The 21,846-nt window shown below is 49.8% G+C and overlaps 1 long non-coding RNA gene across 1 annotated transcript in view; it reads right to left on the reverse strand.

The window, feature by feature from the left end:
- LOC111770577 (uncharacterized) overlaps positions 1–20,846 on the reverse strand; it is a 50,881-nt gene extending 30,035 nt beyond the window's left edge. The window contains exons 1-2 of the long non-coding RNA XR_002803847.2: positions 20,798–20,846; positions 7,655–7,739 (exon numbers count right to left, since the gene is read on the reverse strand). This is a non-coding gene — a long non-coding RNA (uncharacterized lncRNA). The remainder of the gene's footprint in view (positions 1–7,654; positions 7,740–20,797) is intronic.
- Between the last annotated feature and the right edge of the window lie 1,000 nt (positions 20,847–21,846).

Raw genomic sequence — 21,846 nt, forward strand, 5'->3', positions numbered from 1 at the left:
CTTCTGTAGCTTTCCTTTATTTTTCTGGAAACCTCTTGCTAAGGCAAATGGCTTGATTATTCAGTGGAGCAACTTCCTAATTCTTCAATGGGAAGCATCAACAGATAGTTTGTGCCCTAAGATTCTTTGAATTCCTCACCTCAAAAACCCTTGCATCACTGTTTCTGCCAATCCTGGATTGTTGTGTCACTATCCTTATCTAATCCTATTCCCACGGTGAAAGTCACCCCCTTAAACCAAACTCCCAATTCTCAACCAATTCTGACCTCGCCTTCCCTGCACTGAGACACTAACTACCAAAGCTCTGTAGGATGGTGTTCTCCATTACCACAGTAAGCAATAAACTCAGCTTTACCTTATCAACAGGTTGTGTTAGTGGTATTTCACTAACATTCAACAGTGTTGAACGCATTCAACACTAGCATTCAATAAGTGTTTTTGAAAGGATGAATAGATGGATGGATGGACGACTGAATGTGGGGAGATGAATGAATGAGTTGATGGATGGATGAATATATTGGTGGATGGATGGATGGGTGAATATGAATGGATGGATGATTGAATACAGATGGATGGATGGACGGATGAGTGGATGGATGAATATGGGGGTGGATGGATGGATGGGTGGGTGAATGAGTTGCTGGATTCCTACCAATGCTGATGAAGCCTTCAGGCCTAGACTTAGCCTAACTCCAGAGAAGGTCCCATCCTGGTCTCATGAGGACTGGCAGCCTGTCTGATCAGAGAAGCATCTTCCCCTCTGCAAGGAAAACCCTTGAAATTATAAAAGTTAATTCTCAAATAGCAAATCAGGATGATTTTGGTTGAAATTTGCAACTCAAAGGCAAGATTTGAAAACAGCCTTGGTGAATGGGGCTGCCCACCCCGACTTGATGTGATGTGTGTAGATCAGTATCAAATTAAATTTCCCTATTGTGCCTTTTCTGCGGTGGACACAATACAGGGTGTCACTACCCCCACCCTCCTCTTGGCATCATCCTTTTCAGCTTAAATTATACAGAAGCAAATAATTATCAGAGCCTTCTGTTTACTCTCCTTAGAAGATTTAATTTATCCCAATAAACATGGGAGGCAGACCTTTTGGATTCGAAATGACATATAATTTACTTCTAACAAATGCTCAGGGTCCCGGAGAAAGGCCATTCATCAAGCCGATCTGAGTCCCAGGCAGCTTACCAAAAGGACCTTTTGTCTAATTGTTTTCCATCACAAACAACATGTGGGGAGGAGATTTAGGCAATATTTCCAAACACTGTAAGCTACATAATTATTGTCCTCAGCAAACCTGGTGATAGTGTTAGAGTCACAATAGCAATTTATCTGCCTAATCCCCCATTCACTAGGGCCCATCACAAGTGTCATGTGGTTGAGGAGGCATTTAACAACGTTCCATTCAAACCCTAGATTTAAATAACATTAGCCGGTGACCCAGGCCCAACAAAGCCCAGGAAATCCAAAGGGGGCTGGGGAACCGTCCTCGATGCCTGGCATTTGGCTGAGGGTGCCGGGATGGCAGAGAGAGGACTCTGGGCTGCCACTCTCTGCAATCTGGACCAGGCATAAAAGACATCACTGCTGGGAGTACAGTCAGTGGCTGGGCTCCGCCGACCTGCCTGTCTGGTACCATACTGGAGCTTCATCTGTAGCTCTTTTATACAGCAGCAATAGCGTAGCTTCAGCTGCAGCCTGTGGACCTAGCTCTGTCTGAGCTCCAGATCTCAGTACGTGATTGCCTGCTGGACATCCCTTCGGATGTTCCACCAACACCTCAGACACAGCCGTTCAAAACTCAATTCCTCATCTCTGCACCTACCTCCCTTGCCCCCAATTTGCTCCTCTGTGAATGGCATCACCATCTACCTGACCATCTAAGCCCAAAACTGGGGAGGCAGAACATTCCTCCTTCCTCCAGTTATTGCATATTTCCTTAGGCAGCAAGGCCCTGTTATTTCCAAGACCTGGACATTTTGCGAGTCCATCCCCTCTCAAATCCAGCGCAGTGGCCACTTTCATGACTACAGCACTGTAATCCTCCAGCTGGTTTTCCTGCCTCTAGTTCTTTTCTCTTCCAACCCCTTCTTCTCAAGATAGCAGGTATAAAGTGCAATTCTCAAATAGCAAATCGAGACTGTTTTGGTTGAAAAACGCAATTCAAAGACAGTGTTTGAAAAACAGCCTTGGCGAGTGGGGCTGCCCACTCCAGCTATAAAACTGCATGGCGTCACTCCATTGTTTGATAACGTGCACAGACGTTCTGTTATCTTCAGGGTCAAGTCCAAGCCGGCCCTTGCTTTCCTTGGCATCTCTCTCACAAGTCTTCAGGCACACCAGTAGTTTCCCATAAGCGTCATGCCCATAGCCAAAATCAAAAAGATTCAAATCCAGAGCACGCGGTGTTTCTGTGAACGCCACCTTGGAGCAATTGGCAGGGGGTGGGGGTGGAGGGGTGCCTGGAGATGGGTTCTGGGGTGTGGATTCCACCCTAGTCCTTCCAATTCTATCAGCTCCTTGAATTTCTAGATGGAAGAAGCTGGGGCTCTTCTACGAACAAGACGAAAGGACTGATTCTGCCCCTGCACCAAATTCAACAACCCCTTTGAGAGAGAAGCACATAAAGGACTAAAGAGTGGAAGAAACTCACATGAACTGGCTTCTAATCGCAGCTTGGTACCTCAGGCTGGTAAGTCACTGGGTTTTTCCACGCCTTTGCTTTACAGTGGGGATGGGAATAGGACCTGTTGCCTAAGATCGTTGTGAGGGTTAGATCAGAACACTCACTCCTGCCCATTAGGCCCCCTTCTTTGCCTAGCTAACTCCTACTTTCCTGACAGAATCTTATCTTTCATGTCCCATCTCCTAGGACACCTCCCTGTGGCCCAGCCCCAGAATGGGTATGGGTAGTCCCCGTGATGGCATCCTTGACATTTTTTATTTGGGTCACAGTTGCTTACTTGGTTTTTGGACCATTTGGACCATGAGCTCCATGAGGCAGGGTCCAGGGCTTGCTTGTCAGTGTGTCCCCGCGCCTGGCCCACGTCCATCCTGGCCAACTGAGTGAATGCTGGCTCGCTCTACTAAAGCACCTCACACGACAGCTCGGGTCTCAGCAGTGAACCTCCCCACACTGCCCTTTTCCTCTTCCCCTTGTCTGCTTGGCACACGCCTGGGCCAATTTGTATTTTGTGCCTTGAGATCCTCTGTACACGTTTTTCTTCAAAAGATGAAGGAAAATCCCCACCTTTAAAAGTTGTGACAGTTACGCAAACACTCAGTAACAGAAATGCGCGTGGGCTCTGGCAGATCCTGCTGCCTCCTACATCACTGACTCAAGGATGCAAAATGGCACGGCCAGCTCCACCAGCTCTTCATGGGGACGCCTTCCTGGGCCCTGAGTTTGCCATCCATGTGGTGAATGCCTCTGGCCTCCCAGGCGGGTCTGGCTGCTCCTTGGCTGCGCAGGTGTAGGAAGCAAGCCTGTCAATGCCGTGTTTTAAAAATGAGATGGGGGCTTGAGCAACCATCATGCCTCCCAAGCAGCTGTTATGCTCAGCTGTGCTTGTCTTTCTTTGTGTGGGTCACTGATCCGCTGGCATGATGGCAGCTTGTAGGGGGGGTGCATGAACCCCTGTGTCCCCCTGCCTGTGTCCATGGGTAAGGCCAGGATGAGCCCCTTCTGATGGGGTGGTTAATGAGGCCAGGCAGTGGCTGCAGATGGGCCAGCCGTTCCAAGATTTAGAGGCTAAGCAAGGAGGCACATGGTGTTTCATTCAGTCCATGGACATCAAGTGAACACCGCTGTGTGCCCAAGGTGGGCACTGAGAACAAAGAAAACAGGCCCCAATGGAGAATTGGGGGGTCACGTAAGGCAGAGAAGTTTCCTGGGACTGGCGACAGGACAGATTCACCTACTGGCAGTGTAATTTGGAGAAGCAACTTAACCTCTCTGAACCTCATTCATTCAACAACTATTGTCTTAGTCAGTTTGGGCTGCTGTAATGAGATACCACAGACTAGGGACGCTTAAAGAACAAACACTTATTTCTCACAGTTCTGGAAGCTGGGAAGTCCCAGTGAAGGTGTTAGCTGGTTTCCTATCTGCTGAGAGACCTCTTCCTGACTCGCTGGTGGCCACCTTCTCTGTGTCCTCACGTGGCAGGGACAGACAGAGTTCTGGTCTTTTCCTCTTCTGTGAGATACTGTTCCCATCATGGGATTGACCCTCAGTATCTCATCTAAAACTAGTCACCCCCCCCCCCCGGAGGTCCCACCTCCCAAGACCATCACAATTGGGAATTAGGCTTCAACTTAAGAAAGTGGGGGACACAAACATTCGATCACAGCAGCCATTTGTCAGGTCCCCACGATGTGCCAGCCACTGTACCAGGCGCTTTGGACACAAATTCTTCTGCAAAATAGGGATTTCACCACTTCCCTCATCAGACCCTTGTAAGTCGATAAAACACGTAAGGAATAGCTATAGCACTCGACCCTCCATTAATGTGTGGTGTCCTCTCTCACTGGGGAAGGGCAGAAAAAAATCGATTCAAAGCCCAGCATTCAAGAGAAAAACGCATAGTAGGTAATAATAGCACGTTCCCAACCATTAAGCTCTCTCTGTGAAAGGAGAGGACCAGGTGGGACTCAGGATGCCAAAGTTCTGGCAGAAGAGCAGCCGCCAGAACGCTGGGTCCAACCTCTCCTGCTATCTTGCTGTGTGACTTTGGTTAAAGGTTTTGTCCTCTCTGTTTCTTGCTTTCCTCATCTACCAGAAGGAAATAATACTTGCCATACTTAGTGATCATAGTAGTAACATAAAGCTTAAGTTATATATAAAGCTTAAGTTAGTGTATTAGAAAGTGTTTTGAAAAATATCCGAATGAGACCAAATGCAAAGTAAAACCGCTCCATTTACAGCATTCCCACGTTTGACATTACCACGTGTATCTCAGCTCGGTTCTCCTGAGGCAGACCCGGAGACGAGGGCTGGACCGCAGGACTATTTGCGGGGGGCGGGTCTCAGGAAGCAGAGTTAGATGGTGGGGCAAGTGAGAGTGAAAAGGGAGGACAGCCATGGGGTGCGTTACCTAGCAGGTTACCGCCGTGGGCAACTGGGGCTCAGTCCTGCTGGGACCTCTGAGGACCATGACAACACAGCCCCAAATCGCCCCACCAGAGGAAGGCCAGTAGGGTGATTTTGCACCAAACCCCAGACCTCTTCGGTTGGAGATGTTGCCTGAGGAGGTTAGATCACGGGCATTGTGGGCTGCCCGATGTGGGCAGAGCACGCTCCTGTGCCCCAGAAAGCTCTTGGGGCATGAAGCAGAGAGCCTGGGGCAGATGCTGGAGAGGGGAGGCTCTCAGTGAGCTGGGAAGTCCACAGATCTGCAGAGAACTCAGAGTGGGACAAGAGCATGGGGCCAGCCATCAGGGGTGTCTGCCACGGCAAGTACTCCCACACACATGACAATCTTCTCCTCAGCACATTCTCGTTGTCGTAGTGATGAGAGCATTTGCCCAGCAATTTTAAGGCTCAGGAAAATTTAGAAAGCAGCATCAAAGGTTAAAATAGGTGCCACAGAATTCATGTGCTAAAGTTCATTCAACAGAAGTTTGTAGTTGCACACCACGTGCAGGGGGTGAAGCACCAGAGATATAGGGGCGAACCAGGCAAATTTGCCTCGCCTTTGAGGAGCTAACATTTTAGGGGGAAAGACCAGCCCCCAAATTTGATATGTGCTGAGAATGAATCCAACAAGGGGCAGAAATAGAAGAAGGGGAGAATGGGAAGGCCCGTGTCAGTAGGGGAGTCAGGAAAGGTCTCTTTGGGGAGGTGACTTTTAAGCTTAGAAATACAAGATGTGGAGAAACTAGCTATACGCATAGTGGGACAAAGGGTATTCCGGGCCCGGGAGGTGGCCTGTGCAAAGGCCCTAATTTACACTCAGTTCTAACACCAGGCTTATCTTGGCTCCTGCTCCAGAGCACATGAAAAGTAATCTTAAAAGGACCAGGAGAGGAACTCAGGGGTGAGTCCCAGAGTTAAGTTTTCTGGAAGAAACTAAAGTCCCGGAGACAGCTTAGGAAGTCACATAAACCTGAAAGGCAGACCCCAGAACAACAGTGTCACTGTAAGAGGCCCCTGGGTGCCAGACCAAACAGCCCCTGCACCTCGCCAGTGCTCCAGGAGGCTCCACCTGACGACCAGAAGCAGCATTTCCTTGACCTCAGACTGTTCCAAAGGACGGGCACCAAGCACACCCGCTTATCCTTCCCAGAAAACTCGCTTCAGTGCTGGAGGGAGGTGAGGCGGCCGTGGATGCTCTCAGAACGGTTCACACACGTGCAGCGCTTCCCACGCGCCTGGCAGGCTCCAAGCACTCCACGTGCAAGAACTCGAGCCCCGTGAAGTGGGTACTGTGTCAGCTCATGTCACAGAGAAGCAAGCTTGGGCACGGAGCGGCGAGGTGACGTACCCAAGGTCACCCAGGTGGTACATGAGGAGCCAGGACAAGAACCCGGGCAGCCTGGCTTGAAGGGGCATGCCCTTCAGCACAACACTGTGCTGAGCTGCTGGCCACACATTCATGCTGATCAAGCCCACAGATGTCGGCGCCACCGAGATCCCGCTGCCTAAGCACCCAGTGCTAGGCCCTGAGGGTTCCTGCTGTGGCATAAAGGGGCGTCTGTTGTCTGGTATGGAAGCAAAGATACCAGAGAACAGCTACGCATCAGCACAGTCCAAGACAAAATGCTTCCCCCTGGTGCTCCTCACAGGTAAAGTGCAATGGCTCATTCATTCATTCAGCATTTACTAAGCACCTACTGTTTACAAAGCACGGCCCTGCAGCCTGGACCATGAGATAGCGGGAAGATCACAAGTTCTGGAGTCTGAGTCCCGCTCTGAACCTTGCAGGCACCATGGCCTTGGGCTGCCCACCTAACTTCCCTAAGCCTCTGTTTCTAACTCTACAATGGATTGCGATGAGGACTTCAAACAAAAAGAGAAAAGAGAACCAAGTGTGAAAGCAGCTGTAAGGCATCGAGGCCTGAACGGTTGAGTCCCTTTAATTTCTGCAAAGGCAAAGCACAGGTGAATGGAATCCCCGAGGAGCTGGCAGGCTGGACCAGGGGAGAATTCTCCCAATCCACTTTGGCTTTTCAGCCCTTTGGGAAAACAAAGCGGACAAAAGTTTGTCGATTTACGAATGTGACGTAATTTGGCCCTAGGCTCTCAGATGCACAGAAGGAGATGAAATGCTCATTTCAGCTGGTCCACATTTCCTTCTATGACTTGCATCTCTGATACATCCTACTTTCTCCCAGGGAAATCAGCTTGATTACCCCCGATGTTGGGGACCTCACTGCCTGCAAGGGGATCCCTTCCATCTTAGCTGTCCTCTTGCAAACTCTCTTTATTGTGCTGTGTCTTAAGTGAGTCCATTTTCCCACACCCACAGTAACCCGTTAAACGAATGAACTTCTTTGGTACCTTCTGCTAAACAATTAAAGGTCAGAGGAGGGTCCAGTGGCCAAGGAGAAGTTAGAATCTCGGCCCTCCACAACTTTCAGATTTAGACCAGGCTGTTTTAAATAAGGATGCAACATCTTACGAAACACAGGCTCCCCTCCTTACTTGAAAATGATGACAGTGGCTTTCTTCATGTCAGCTTACAAGATGGAGCAGGTCCCTCCTTTCTGTTTTTCTGCATACTGTGCTCCTTTGGGGGAAAGGCCACTTCAATAAATAAATAACAGCAAATCACAAATAAAATAACACCCGAGTGCTTCCTGTCCCGGAGTTACACATGATTTCCCAGGACTGAATTCGCGACCTCCGGCTTCCGGGTGGGGGTGGGGAGAAGCGGAGGGAGAGCAAGCACAGGGGGCCTCGCACCGTCTGAATCCCAGATACGCGCCTCGAAGGGAAGGGTTTAGCTCCTATTCTCCCAGAGAAGAGAATCAACAGAGAAGTAATGATAGTGTGCAGTGAAGGGAACGAAATGAATAAATAAGCCCTCTATGAGCTGGATTCAAACATTTATTTTACATGAAAGAGGGCTAATGACATTCAATAGGATAGAGGAAATCAAAAAGTCGTAGCCAGCAGCCGCTCTTTTAAACCAGATTTTGAGCACAACCCCCCAAGGGCTGTTTCCACCAATTTTCCAATAAATCACGCACTGACTTTTAGAAGAGACAGATATTTAATTCGTGCATTAGAACCACAGGACCATGACGGAAGGCTGCGGCCCTGGCGGCCCACGCTCTTCTTACACAGTCCCTTAAACCACCCGACTATAAAACCACGCATTAATTGGGTAATTAAGCACTGGGCAGGCTGCTGGATGAGGGGCTGATGGCTGACCTTTGGGCCCAGGATCAAAGTTCACGGGTTAAAGGACCTGCCCCACTGGGAGCCCACAGCTTCCTCTTCTGCTTCAGGTATGTAGATTATAATTAAATATTTAAATGGATCGATCTGCCCAGGGGTTTTAAATACCCGGGTGAGAAGCCAGAGTACCTGAGAGTGTTAATTACCTCCTCCAGAGTGTTGTGAGCCTCTGATGGGAGGGCAGGTGGCAGAGGAAACACAGTGCCACCAGGGCTGGTCCTCCGGCAGCACTCATGGGCACACGAAGGGCCAAGACCCTGACCCGGAGCGCAGCCTTCCAACCCCCACCCCACATTCACACTCCTCATTTATCTGCTCGTGCCACTATGGTTTGCAGCCCTCGTTTGTTCTGGACAATCCAGTGGGGATCAGAACCTCCCGGGGTTCACAGTTTGTCCAGCAAGAGGGGGAGATGAAGTCCTCACAGCCCCTTCCAGCTGCCCAGCAGCAGACAGCAAGGAACAGAAAGCCCTGGTTCCCCATATTGCCCAGATCCTAAATATGCGCACCTAGGGCCGCGTCCAGGGTCTCCTCTCCCGGGGGAAGGACTCACTAGGGAACTAAGGACTGTGTCTGAGAAGGGGTCATGCACGGTCCTCACAGCAGGGGAACTGCTCTAGCGGGGGAACCGGGGAATTCCTGACGGAGTGAGGAGCTGAGACCTGAAGGATGGGACTAGGCAGGGCCTTCTTAACATGCAGGGACAGCCTGAGGGGCTCTGGAGAGAAAGGACACCTGACACTGGAGTGAAGGGGTGGGGGTGGGAAGAAGGCGGGGCAGCCAGCAGCGACACCAGCAGACCCCAGTCCGAGATTTACCTGTCACCATGAGGAGGGCACCGAGGGGTTTTACACATGTGTGTGCACTGGGTGGCTGAGTAACTCAGTCAGATTGGCAAGGTCTCACCAGGACCCAAATCCAAACCCAAGGCAGAGGGCTCTGCCCAGCCAGGAGGAAGGATGCGACAGTCCGAGGACCCTACGGCCCTGCCCTGGAAGCAGCACACCTTTCTCCCTCCGTGCTCCTTAATGGCTGGTGGTGTGGCAGGTGGGGGGTGGGAACCGCCCAGGCCTGGGGAGGTTTGGAGTTTCTCTCGTGGAGCCCCTGGGAGAGGGCACCATTGCCCTTGCTCCCCTCATGGCAGCACAAGAGCAAGGCCTCCACCAGGAAGTCTGTTGGGAGGGTTGGGGGCTTCTCTTGGCTGCCAGAAAGGCCCCTCTTCTGCCCTTTTTGGAGCCGAATGATGCTGGCTGGTGCCAAAGCCTGGGTAGGACAGCCCAGACCCGGGTATTCCTATAGCACACATGTCCCCGTGGGCTTCCATGCCTGTCTCCTCCCAGACAAGGAACCCCTTCAGGGACTCTCTCACCTTGTACCCTCAGCCCTAAACACAACACCTAGTGGGTGATATGAGTGGCATTTTCCTAAGTGGCAGCACTGTCCTCGGCCTGCCACCCCCAGTCACTGTTGCTTCAGGTGGGAGGCAAGAGCTTTCTCCCCCTCGGCCACAGGATTAGATCCCCCATCTTAGAAAAATGGCTTCCTGGGCACATCTGAGCTGGGCCACAGGGATCCAGCCCAATATGGCAGCCACGGAGGCTGGGGGGCTACTGAAGACCAGGCCTTCCACTGTGACCATGGCCACCATGTGACAAAGTGGTATCGTCCATACATGGGAAGCTGTGTGGCGGCTCTGCAGGCAGCTGGAAATTCTACCCCAAGTTGGCACCATAATAAAAGAGACAATGGAGAGGTTTTTATTCCCCTCAACCCCGCAGGGTAGAGCACTTGCCCTGAGACACAAATGAGACACAGGCGTGAGGCTTAGCAAATCCACAAATTACAACACCTCTGAGATGCCCATTGTGTCCAAGCTGACTGGAGCAGGTTTGCATGTCCCTGCATCCCGAAAACAATAGCTCAAGTAGTCATCAGATGGCCAGAAACCAAAGCCACTGTCATTAAAATCCAAGAGGTGCTATTAATTAAAGTACCCCTCACCCATGCTGTAGAGGGAGCTGCTATTTCCATTTGAAGCCTGCTAGTTGGATAACTGCTTCCATTAAAACAAAAAACTCACTCGGAGATACAATTTAACATGCAAGTGCTTTGGGGTTTGAGACCGGCTGCTCATGCTGTTGAAACACACACACCAGATTTTCAGGGGCTGCAGCTACCAGCGTCGATCTGCCCACAGGCCTGCAAGGAAACAAACACGTCCTCTCGATTAAACTCTGCTTGCCAGGACGGCATCGCCAAAGTCAGCAAAGGCACGCTGGAGGCTGGAAAACTCACACAGGCGTCAGAAGTCAGCGTTCAGAAATCACATTCATTCATTCATTCATTTTGTTCATCCATGGTCCATGGGGTTTGGGTACCTACCATGGGTCTGGACACTGTAACAGCCACTGAAATAGCACAGTGAATCAACGAGACCCGTGCCTGCCCATGTGGGGCTTACAGGGAATCCAGGAATCAAGACAGAAATGAAAGCAGTGACAGCACAAATGAAAGAACACTGGGAGTGCCCACAGTGCAGGACCTGCCCACCGACTGGTGCCTGCATGAGAGGGGCACAGAAGGCTCTGTGCAGAGCCCCTGGGGACCAGCAGGCACCAAATGCAGTCTCTGAGCTGCCCACGTGCTGACAACCTTTGGATGGAGTGAGATAGTCCAAAAGTCCTCTCAATCCGGTCAATTCAACTCAAGAGCTATAACCTAATACAGAGAGAAATGTTAGTATGTGCTGTCAAACCAGGGACAGTTGAAGGATCAGAAAGCGCGTCTTGAGCCCCTCTCTATGCTGGCGATGAACGTGCCCATCTGCAGGCTCTTCCCTGACAGTCTGCTGCGCGGCGCTCTGACCAATTCTGAAAGCCGTCAGTCCTCAAAAACAAGAGGGGGTGGAGATCAGGGTCTTCTAACCGGCCTTGGGGCCGAGCCCATCCGCAGCAGCAGGGAAGGCACACGCCGCAGCGTTGACCCGTTCCATCGTGTGGGCTGGGGCCAGACACACTGAACCTGACTCCCAAGGCCTGAGTTTGTAGGATGAGGGGTAATAGGAAGGAAAGGAGAGAGTAAAGAAAGGAAGAGAGGTAGAAGGAAGGAAAGGGAGAGAGGAAGGAAGCAAGCAAAAAAGGTCCAGATCCATTTTGTTCAGAAACTAATTCACTGCTTTTCACACAGTAGGTACTCAACAAATATTTTTTAGACGAGAAATAGATGAAGTCAATAGATAGGACCAAGGTTAACCTAACCCTGCTATAAAATTCCTTTTCAGTACAGTATAAACTGCAAAATCACTGATTCACTGGCATTATTCCATGAGAACAAATGATTGCTGATGAAAGCCATGCAGGTGATAAAGGAACTTGAGAAGCCAAAGCTGCCAGCTTTGGGTTCGGAAGCAGCTGCGTCCTTAATTATGTTGCTTGATTTATACTCTATTAAATCTGTATATAAGTAACCCATTTCTCTGAAAGCATTTAAACCTCTTCTATTCCACCAAACACAGTGCTTTTATTTGAAATAAATGTATCCAGCTCTTTGGGGAACATATGGTATATTTCTCTCTTATTAATAATTCAGTTCAAATGAGCAAAAATTAGTTGGTGCAGTTACGGCTGATTTTGTCCTGAAAAGATCCGCATTAATTTTAGACGTTTTGTAAATTGGGCTATTAAATAAAAGCATTATATGTGAATTACCCTTTAAATTTTAAGCAACTTGGTAGTTTAATGGTATTTTCTAGTCAGATTCATTTTCAATCTTTAAAAAATTATAGTCATTATGGTAAGACAAATTTTTGAAACCTGCTCCTTCTATCCAATTACATATTGTACTAATAAGTAAACTGGAAAACTTTTATGTTCTCATTTCAGTGCTCAGTACTGCTTTGCTCCATCTTTGGACGGCATCTGTCTTCTGAGACGTTCCCCAGAGGGAGGATGCTGGTCTTACTGAGAAGCTCTGATCAGGGCCGGACTCGGAGGGAGCTGGGAGTTCATCTAGGGGGAGTTGTCGTGGCGCCCTGGAGCTGGGCTTCAGGATTGTTAGCTCTCTGCTGATGGGGTCTCCTCTCTGGATAGGGATAGCCCCTCACTCATGGTGCAAAGCTCTGGGTCTGCAGAAAGTGCCCGCAAGGCACCGGCCGGGCAGTTATGCTGGAAAGACCTAAGGAGTTCATAACTAGCGAGGGGGATGTTAGGCACAGGAGATGAGCACACAGTTTACCAGCTCTGTAGCCCAGCCTGGCAGAGATCCCCAAAGCCAGGCCCACTCGGTGGTCCCCTGCAGCTGTCTGGGAGAGGTAGGGCAGGAGTGTGCAGGCCCGGCTCCCAGGGGGCTTCCCCTGGTTCAGCCCCATTCAGAGAGCCTGAGAGAAGTGGCTCTGGGGGGTAGGCTGCTATCTCAGCTCTAAGACTGGCTGGCCTTGTGATTTGGGACGAGTCTGGCCCTGGAACGTAGTTTCCACAACTGCAGAGTGGGAATTCTCATAGGGCTATTGAGAGGAACAAATGAGACGGTGCTCAGGAAGTGCCCGGCACATGCCTGGCATGTGGGAGGTGATGGGAGCTGCTGATCCCTTCCTTCCCCAGGTCCCAACCCGGCATTTAGTAGTATCTGGCTGACTGTTCAAGCACGGTGCCCATTTGGGACAGCCATACTTCATGTCCAGCTTGCTTTGTCCCCTGGAGAATGTCCTGTGCTCGCACTAAGTCTCCCACCCACCCCCCTCAGGACTGTAACCCCGAGATTGGATTCTTTTTCATCCTGTCTCCCAATCCCTTCCTGTATTAGGTTCCGTGTTTTTCCAGGTGGCCGGATGTGATGCTGAAAAAGGCAGTGATGTCCACATTCCTTGACAGCCAGAGCGAATGGGGAACCCGGGAAGGATCATGCACAAGCATCCAGCCGAGCCTTCCTGCCTTACCCAGCTGCCTAGCATGGAACTTTCTGGAAGGGTTGAGGAGCAGAATAGGCAGAGGGATTGAGGGGGGCAAAAATCTGTCCTTTCCACATGCAGACAACTGTCAGATCTCCATCCTGTGGGGTGGATCTCCTCTTGCTGAGTGATGCAAGTCACTACGTGAGAGCGGGACGATGAAAGATCTCAGAGCAGAAGCTGGAGCCTGGAGTCAAGGAGGCCCCCCTCCCAGATGGGGAAATCATAGAGCCAAGGAGGGCAGCATGGTGGGGCTCCCACTGCACAGATGGGGAAAATGAGGCCCTGGGAGAAGGGACCTTTCCAAGGTCCCACAAGGGTGTCTTGGAAGCACTCCATATGAGTATTTACACAACAAATCACTGAACTCCCTTAGGTTCTGGTGGTCTCTGGTGGTCCCTAGTTGGGTGCCAGCCCCTAGGAGCAGGCACAGAGAAGTGGTTAGGAACACAGGTTCTTGTGTTAGAGCCCTGGGTTCAAATTTGGGCCCTGATAATTACTGGTGTGTGGCCTTGGGCAGATTACCCAGTCTCCCTGTGCCTCAGGCCCCATCTGTAAAATGGGAAGAATACTACTGACTTACTAGATGTGATAAGTTAATATATACAAAGTGCTCAGAGACTTTCCAGCCAAGGGTTTTGTAGGAAAAAAAAAAAATTAGTGTGAGCCACATGTTGGGGTTTCCACGGCAGGGCCACATCCTCTCTCCTAAACTGCGACATCTGAGGATGGGCTCACTCCCAGCCTTGCCTCACATCACCAACCAGACACCAGGCCACTCTCCGGCTGCCCACGATTCGCCTCCTTTGAGAACGTGGCCTGATTGTCCAGTATCACGTCCAGTAAAGCGGAGCTGCCTTGGTATCCAAGACGGCCGAGCCGTCGGAAAGTCCTGGCTGGAAACGCCGTCCTGATGGGCTGAAGGGCTAAGTCTGTGTCCAAGCAGAAAATGATGACAAGTACAGATCGCTTAGCTTTATCCACCACCTTAACGCTTTCAAAGCACTTTCCCACGCACGTTGTCATTTAATCTCCCCATCAGCTGGGGTTATTCCTCCCCGTGATCAGTTCCAGTTAACCGTTGAGGTTACTCTGCTCTCCTGAGGTCTCCTGGTGAGTAAATGGAGGAATCGGGGCTCCCATGAGGCTCCAGAGCCGACTCTTGATGATCACACAGTACTGAGCAAATGACCAAACGTCTCCTTGACTGTGTCCTCAAAACAGAGAAGAGGGCTGTGATGGTTAATTTTATGTGTCAACTCAGCTGCGCCAAGGTGCCCAGGTATGTGGTCAAACATGATTCTGGATGTTTCTGTGAGGGTGATTTTGAATGAGATTAGCTTTAAATTGGTGGACTTTGAGAAAAGCAGTTACCCTCCACAATGTGGGTGGGTCTCATCCAATCAGATGAAGGCCTGAATAGAACAAAAGACTAACCTCCCCCAGGTCAGACAGCCTTCAGACTTGAACTGCAACAGCCTGGCTCCTCCTGGCTTTCCAGCCCGCTAGCCCACCTTGCAGATTTTGGACTTGCCAAGTCTCCGTAATTGCATAAGCCAATTCATTAAAATAAATCTCTTTATATGTACACACATCCTATTGGTTCTATTTCTCTGGAGAACCCTGACTAATACAAGGGCTTAAAAGAGAATAAAAACACCCCCAGCCACCCCCATCTATGCTTAAAACTTCAGCACTTTAGACACTTAGACTGTGGAGTCCGGTGTACGTCATTCTTTCGTTCAGGCAACAGGCGTTAGGCACTGCCCATGACCCAGGCTCCATGGGGGACATACGGATGCAGGCCCTGGTGCTGCCCTCACGGAGTTTCCAGGCTGGGAGCCAAGTCAATGGCAGTGTGAGGGAGCCTGGGTTAAATGCAGCCTTCAACACTGATTGGCCATGTGGCCTTGGACTTGACCCTTCAGGGCTTCAGTTCCTTTCTGTGCCAAATAGAGACAATAGTATCTGTGGTATAGCACTGGTTATGAGGATCAAAGGGGAAAACGCAGGCCAAGCATTTCATACGGCACCTGGCCCATAGTTGGCTCTTAATAATTAGTAGTTGTTACTGGTACTATCATCAAGAGAAAATGAGCTAAATAAATGGACTTCAGCACTGCTCCTGAAGTTTCTGAGCCAAAATTCTTCAAGAGGACGGCTGTATCAGGAGAGATGAAAACGCTTAGGTATTTAGCCTAAAAGAGGGTCGTGTAAGAGGACCCTTGTGTACGGAGACGACTGCTCGAGGGCAGGTGAAGCAGTGTCTCTTTGTACTCTGCTGATGAAGGGACAAGAGGGCACTTGATGAAATTAAAAGGAAAAAAATCCAAAAGCACAAAAGGAAATACTTACGTACATGCCATGTTGTTAACCTGTAGAACTCTGGACCACAGGTTTTATTTAAATGAGTGGCTCAAAGGAATTAGATGCATCAAGAATGACAGCCCAGTTCAGTTCTGTCACTCCTGTTGGCATCAAGTGACCCACGTGGTTTACAGGAGCAGATCTGCGTGTAGTTACAGTCAGCCACAAACTCAAACAGCATCACCAGCTACCACTCTCTATCAGAGGAAGACACTTAGGAGATGACATGCCAATTGCCTGGCATCAGAATGAAAAAGTCTCTCCATGCTCAGGGTTGAAGGCAGAAATTGCCTGGATCCAGAATGGCCACCCCACAGTACAGCATGAATGAGGTATCATGGATATTTCTGTGATGTAACTGTTGGTAATAATAACAACGCGATATGAATAGTACGGCAATGACATTTAGCGTCACCATCCTGTCCTCCAAACACTGGGTGAAGGGAGACAGATAGGTAAACAAACTAAAGTGGTCCAAAGTCCTGGGCACTGTGACAAAGCCATACAGCAACAGAGGAGACCATTCTCCTGTGGGTGGCAGGGGAGTGGGCAAAAAAGTCTTCAAGGATCAGCTGATGCTTGAGCTGAAATTCCCAAGATGAACTGGATTTCTGCTCTGGAGATGGTGAGGAGCCTGGCACGGGACTCCAGACAGAGAAAGTAATGGAACAAAGCATGGAGGTGGGAGTGGCTTTGCTCGACCAGGGAACCCCAAGGGATTGAGGATTGTTGGAAGCAGGGAAGCAAAGGGCACAAGAGGTGTGATGAACACTGAGGCCAGAGGTAGGTAGGGGCAAGACCGAGGTCACCAACAATGTGTCATATACCTTGATGAGTTTCAATCACATGGACACTCTTGATGCCCTCATTAAAAAGCAGAAAAGGAGTCTATATTCTGAGTTCATTCCATGGTCTTTGAGATCGCTTCAGCTGCATGGGTGCAGGTCACACCAGCAAGACCATCAGCAGAAAATTCTCCCAACACAAAGGAGAATGACGTGTCAAATAGCTGTGTGTGGAGAGTTTTGAGAAGGACTCAACTAAAGAGATGGGAAAGGGGAAAGGCAGGTGCTCCAGCCAGCTGTCTCTGTCCATTACACATAAGGTGGTTAAGGGCTAAATACTGGCTAGGTCCATAAGCAGAAAACGATTGCCAAAGACACACATGACGTCTCAGTGAGTCTTTATATCTACGTAAAACGTCCTCCTTGAAATTGGAAGTTTATTTGCTGACCCTGGTTCTGGATATAACATGCAATCTTAGCGAAATGTCTACGTATTTGTAAAACCAAAATGCTTCCTATTTACTAGTCCTCAGATTCAAGGCAGAAGTCTAACTCAAAGTGCCACGGTGATTAAAGGCAAAATGGAAGCACTGTCCATTCCTCTGTGGATCAGGCAGCTACAGCCTATGCTTGATCGCTGGCAGTGACACATGAGGCACACAAAGAATTAACTGGGGATTGGAGAAAATCAGTAAATCCACTCTATGCTGGTGCGCATGCTGCACCTTTGTTTAGGGTGAGTAATGTCAGCTGCTAAAACAAACCAACCCCAAGATCTCAATGGTTTAACCCAATAGGAGTTCCTTTCCAGTTCAGGTGAAATTTCCTTCTACTTCTACTATTCGGAGGCAGGAGGAAGAATCCTCTGAGTCTTCTCCATTTATCCAACAGATGGAGAGAGAGCAAAGATCACGCATGGGAGGTTTTCACGGGTCGGACCTAGAAGAGATGTGTGAACACATTCTTTCAGCCAGAACTCAGTCATGTGTCTCCATCTAACAGCAATGAAGCCTGGCAAATGTGGTCCAGCAATGTGCCCAAGAATAAGACGAGAGCACAGATGATGGTGAGTGTGAACGGTCTTTGCTACATAGCTTAACACACCAGAAATCGAACTTTAAAAACAGATTATAAAATAGCAAAAAATATTTTTACCTTTGTACCTGTTCCAAGTCAAAAATATTTCTTTCCCAGGCTGGTTGAGATTCGTTTCGCTCACTTTCAAAAGCTGTACAACCACGACCCATGTACCTCTGGAGACAATATAGGATATAAACCAACAAATTCTACTCTAAAAGCTTGCACAGAGAAGATGCTCATTTGTGACAAGAGCTAGTGCTGGCAAGTGGGGCCAGCCTGTTTCCAGAACAAGTCCCCATGTCTCATTCATGGCCTTCAGCAACCCTAAAAATGCAGGAATATACCCAACTTGCCCCAAATCTTTACTTGGTTGTCTAAACTGGATAGAATCCGCCAGCTCTCAGAAACTAATGGCTTTACTTCAATCAAATTAGCTGTTGGCCAAAGAAATCAATTCTTTTGCCATCTGCTTAGAAAGAACCAGAGCCACTGCCTGGCCGGGTCCGGAGTGTTAATATACACACTGGACCAAAGCCGCAGCTCAACTCAACACGGCCGCTCACCGGGCAAACAGATGGTGCGGACAACCGGCTCTCTGACCCGGCCATTTCTCACGCAGCAGGAGTGACCCCATAATTTCTCCATCCCGGCTTCTTAGGGTCTGCTTAGATGAAGACACATTACCATGTGGTAGCCATGTGACAGCCGAGAGAGAGAGGGCAAAGCCTGCGTGATTATCGCTAATCATCGTCTGCCTGTCCCTAGGTAGTTGATACTTATCAATGAATCGCGCCAAATGTGGTGTAAAATCCCAGATAATTAACTGTGAACCGGAGCTAACTTATGCCAGGCCCATTTCATTCATATTTTAGAGGGAAAGCATGGATAAACGTTCAAACCACGGTGTTTATGCCACCACCAAATTTAGTAAGGAAGTGTCCGTATTGTCTCTTGCAGGCTGTAAATTGCTGTAAATTCAGAAGAGATGCACAATTTACGTCCTGCAAAAGGCTAGGCCCAACCCGCCAGGACAGAGGAGAATTTATTTTTTCCCCTTTTCTCCTTAGCCGAAGTTATTATCACAACTGCCGGGGAATTTGTGAGATTGGGAGATAAGGATCTTAATGACTCTTCGGAGACCCGTCAATCACCGCAAACTGCTACCAGAATCGAAATTACATCTGCATTTGAATTAGCAACATTACTCGCCAATTTAGATCAGAGTGAACATTTTTCCATTGAAGATGGAATTAAATTAGAAAATGAGTGAGTCTTTAATTTCCAGATTATAAATCACTGAAAATAATTCAACTCCTGTACCTTAAGGCCAATTACATTATCCTAAGCGACATTTTATCTCCCAACCTTCGGAGTGATTTGGTGACGGGAGCCTTCACACAAATCAGTCTTGCTCTAGCAGCAGGAAATATATCTGCCCACCAAGTCACACACATAAAACACCAGGAGCCGTTTTAATGCCGAAGCTTATTTTACATGAAATTTGATTGTCTGTTTGATCGTGTATTTTTGTGTTCTAATGAACTGATGCGTTAGCCAGATACGAGGTCTGAATTATGTCGGGTTCAGCAATGAAATTTTAAAATGATTGACTTGTTCCAGGTTGGGGCGTCTTAGTCCCGTCCATCGTCTCCCTCCCCTTTGGCCGTAGGAAAGACTAAGATATCGCGACTGTGTTCAAGACTGGACAGGCTCCCTCCCGTCTCTATCCTCATGGCACATGGCTGTCCCATTTCCACTACCTTTCACTTGGGTTACTGTCTGATGTCCGCGTGTCTGTCTCTCTCCCTACACTCTGAGATCCTCAAAGGCAGGTCACATTGCAATAGTGCCAGTACCCATCCAGCAAAGTGACCGGCTCAGAGAAGGTGTTCATTAAGCATTTGGTGCACAAAGGATTGAATGACTGGATGATTTCAGGTCCTTTCCACCTGGCACCATCACATTCAGATGGCGGCCATAGGGATTCAACAAACAGATAACCAGGTCACCCACCCATCCCACCACCACCTTCCCCAGCACCACCACCCGGGTCAACCAGAAAGCCAGGGAGGGGCCTCTTTCACCAGCAGGGTCTCGTTTTCTTGGGCTAACTGGACTAAAAGATCAAGGAGTCTCCCCAACAAATGACAAGGCTTGCTCATCACCTGACAAGAGCGGACTTGACTCAGAAAACTTCTGAGTCCCTGATGCGGAGACCGAGGGAGAAGGAAAAGGAAAAGCAAGAAGCAGTGAGGAGGCTTCAGGCCTTCTGACAAGGGCTCACTTGCAGGCAGGAAAGGAGGAGGAAGAAAACACTATTCTTTTCTTAAGATTCAGAGTGGTGACCAGGGTGATGCCTACTGACTCAACCTGGCAAGATGGACAAGGCCTTGGCCAGCTCTGGCTCACGGTGTGAGCTTGGCACATCACTGCAACTCATGGGCCTCACTTCCCCAGGTCTAAAGGGAGAGGCTGAGACACTCCATCTGATGGATACAGAGCTCCCACCAATCAAGCCTTGGGATTATTCAAGTGACCCCAAGTGCCCCCATCTCCAAGGACAGGGGGCTGCAGGTTCTGATTCAGCCCTGCCCGACTATCGGTGTGGCCTGTGCAAGTGCCCCCTCTGGACCTCAGCTTGCCCATCCACAAAATGGGGCCCCAAACGTGGACGTGGATATCTGGGAAAGGGTTTGAGGAAAGTTAATGAACAAGAACCTGGAAGACCCTGAGTGAGCTCAGCCTGGTCCCACCCCAGGCAGGAAAGAGAACAAAGTGCTGTCTCTCCGGCTCAGAGCAGCTTGGACTCGAGTGCAGCAGCGACAATGAACAAGCTGCTCCCCTGATTAGACAGGGAAGGCCCCGCTATGCGTCCCCGCCGCACCTGGCCTGGCCGGTGTACGGACAGGAAGCACAGGGGCCTCCCAGCCATTGGGCCTGACTTGTGCTCCCAGAACCTGCTCCCGCCACCCACCCACTGCCCCCAGCTCTGCTGGCCTCACCCAGTGATGGCCCCCATTCGTTTTCTCCATCCTGGCAGAACAGACACCAGGCTCCCAGGTGCCGGCATGAGGGTGGCTAGAGTCAGGCTGAGCCATGGAGTGGGGCATTTTGCAAGTTGGTCTCCAAGCTCTATGCCCCCAGTGTGGAGAAGGGAGGAAACACTCTCTTCCATTCACTCACATCCAACAAGGAGTAGGTACTCACCCGTAAGGGGCACACCTCCAGATGAGTGTTGTCAGAGCCAGAAGGAAATAAGCCGTCGTCCAGGGCAACAGTTCCACTGGGTCTCAGAGTTCTTCCAGACACCCAGGTGAGTAAGGAGAGCCGAGGTCTGGGCCCCCGCCTTCCCAAGCCCCAAACACACACACACCACTCAACCCCAGCAGCTCTGTTTGTCTAGTCTCTATTCTGAGGGTCTTTGTGAACTCTTACTCAAAGGAATGGTTCTGCTGCTTAAATAAAACACTTGGTTTAAGTTTTCAGTTGACCAACTGAGTCCAACTCACTGGGTCAAGATATGGCAGGGAGGTGGGACCAGCCTGAGGAAACCCTGCAAGCTCGGGACGGAGCTTGGACCGGAAGCCAGGACCCAGATGCCCTCCTCACACCTACTCAGAAGTTACACAAGAACCACCCCCACAGATTGTCGCCTTGTATGACCCAGTACACTGTCTTCACGAAGCTCACAACAGCCCTACAAGGTAGGAGCTGTCCCATGATACCCATCTTACAGATGGAGAGGCTGAGGCTCAGAAACGTAAGTAATTTCCCAAGGTCTCCCAGCTGGTGAGTGCCAGAGCCAGGGTTTGAACCCAGGCCACTGAGCTCCCCAGCCCACATCTGCACCTGTGGAGTCAGTTTACAGGGCCTGGCGTCACAGACTCGGCAAGTCCCTCCCACCTCACTCGGGTTTTCTCCATTTCCATGAAGTGCAAGAGGCTGAGGCCCTAGGCCCTTCTGGCTTTGGAGCCTGGGGTGTATTTGGCAAGGGTTTAGCGTTGCCAGACTTAATAAACAAAAATATTGAGGACAGACTTATACAAAACAAGTGTCTGTTGTTTAACTGAAATTTCAAACGTGACTGTGTACCTCATGTTGTACCTGGCAACCTCACCAGGGTGGCCCATGTTCGGGGGGCCGTGAGGGCAGGGAGGCTCGCCCGTCCCTCCCTCCTGGGGTCCACAACTGTTCTCACTCCAAGGCCCTTGTCCCGTGTCCTCGGCTCCTTCTCAGCACACCTGCCCACCACTGCC

This window comes from Equus caballus, chromosome 1 (genome assembly GCF_041296265.1).
Source record: "Equus caballus isolate H_3958 breed thoroughbred chromosome 1, TB-T2T, whole genome shotgun sequence".
In the NCBI taxonomy this organism is placed as follows: domain Eukaryota; kingdom Metazoa; phylum Chordata; class Mammalia; order Perissodactyla; family Equidae; genus Equus; species Equus caballus.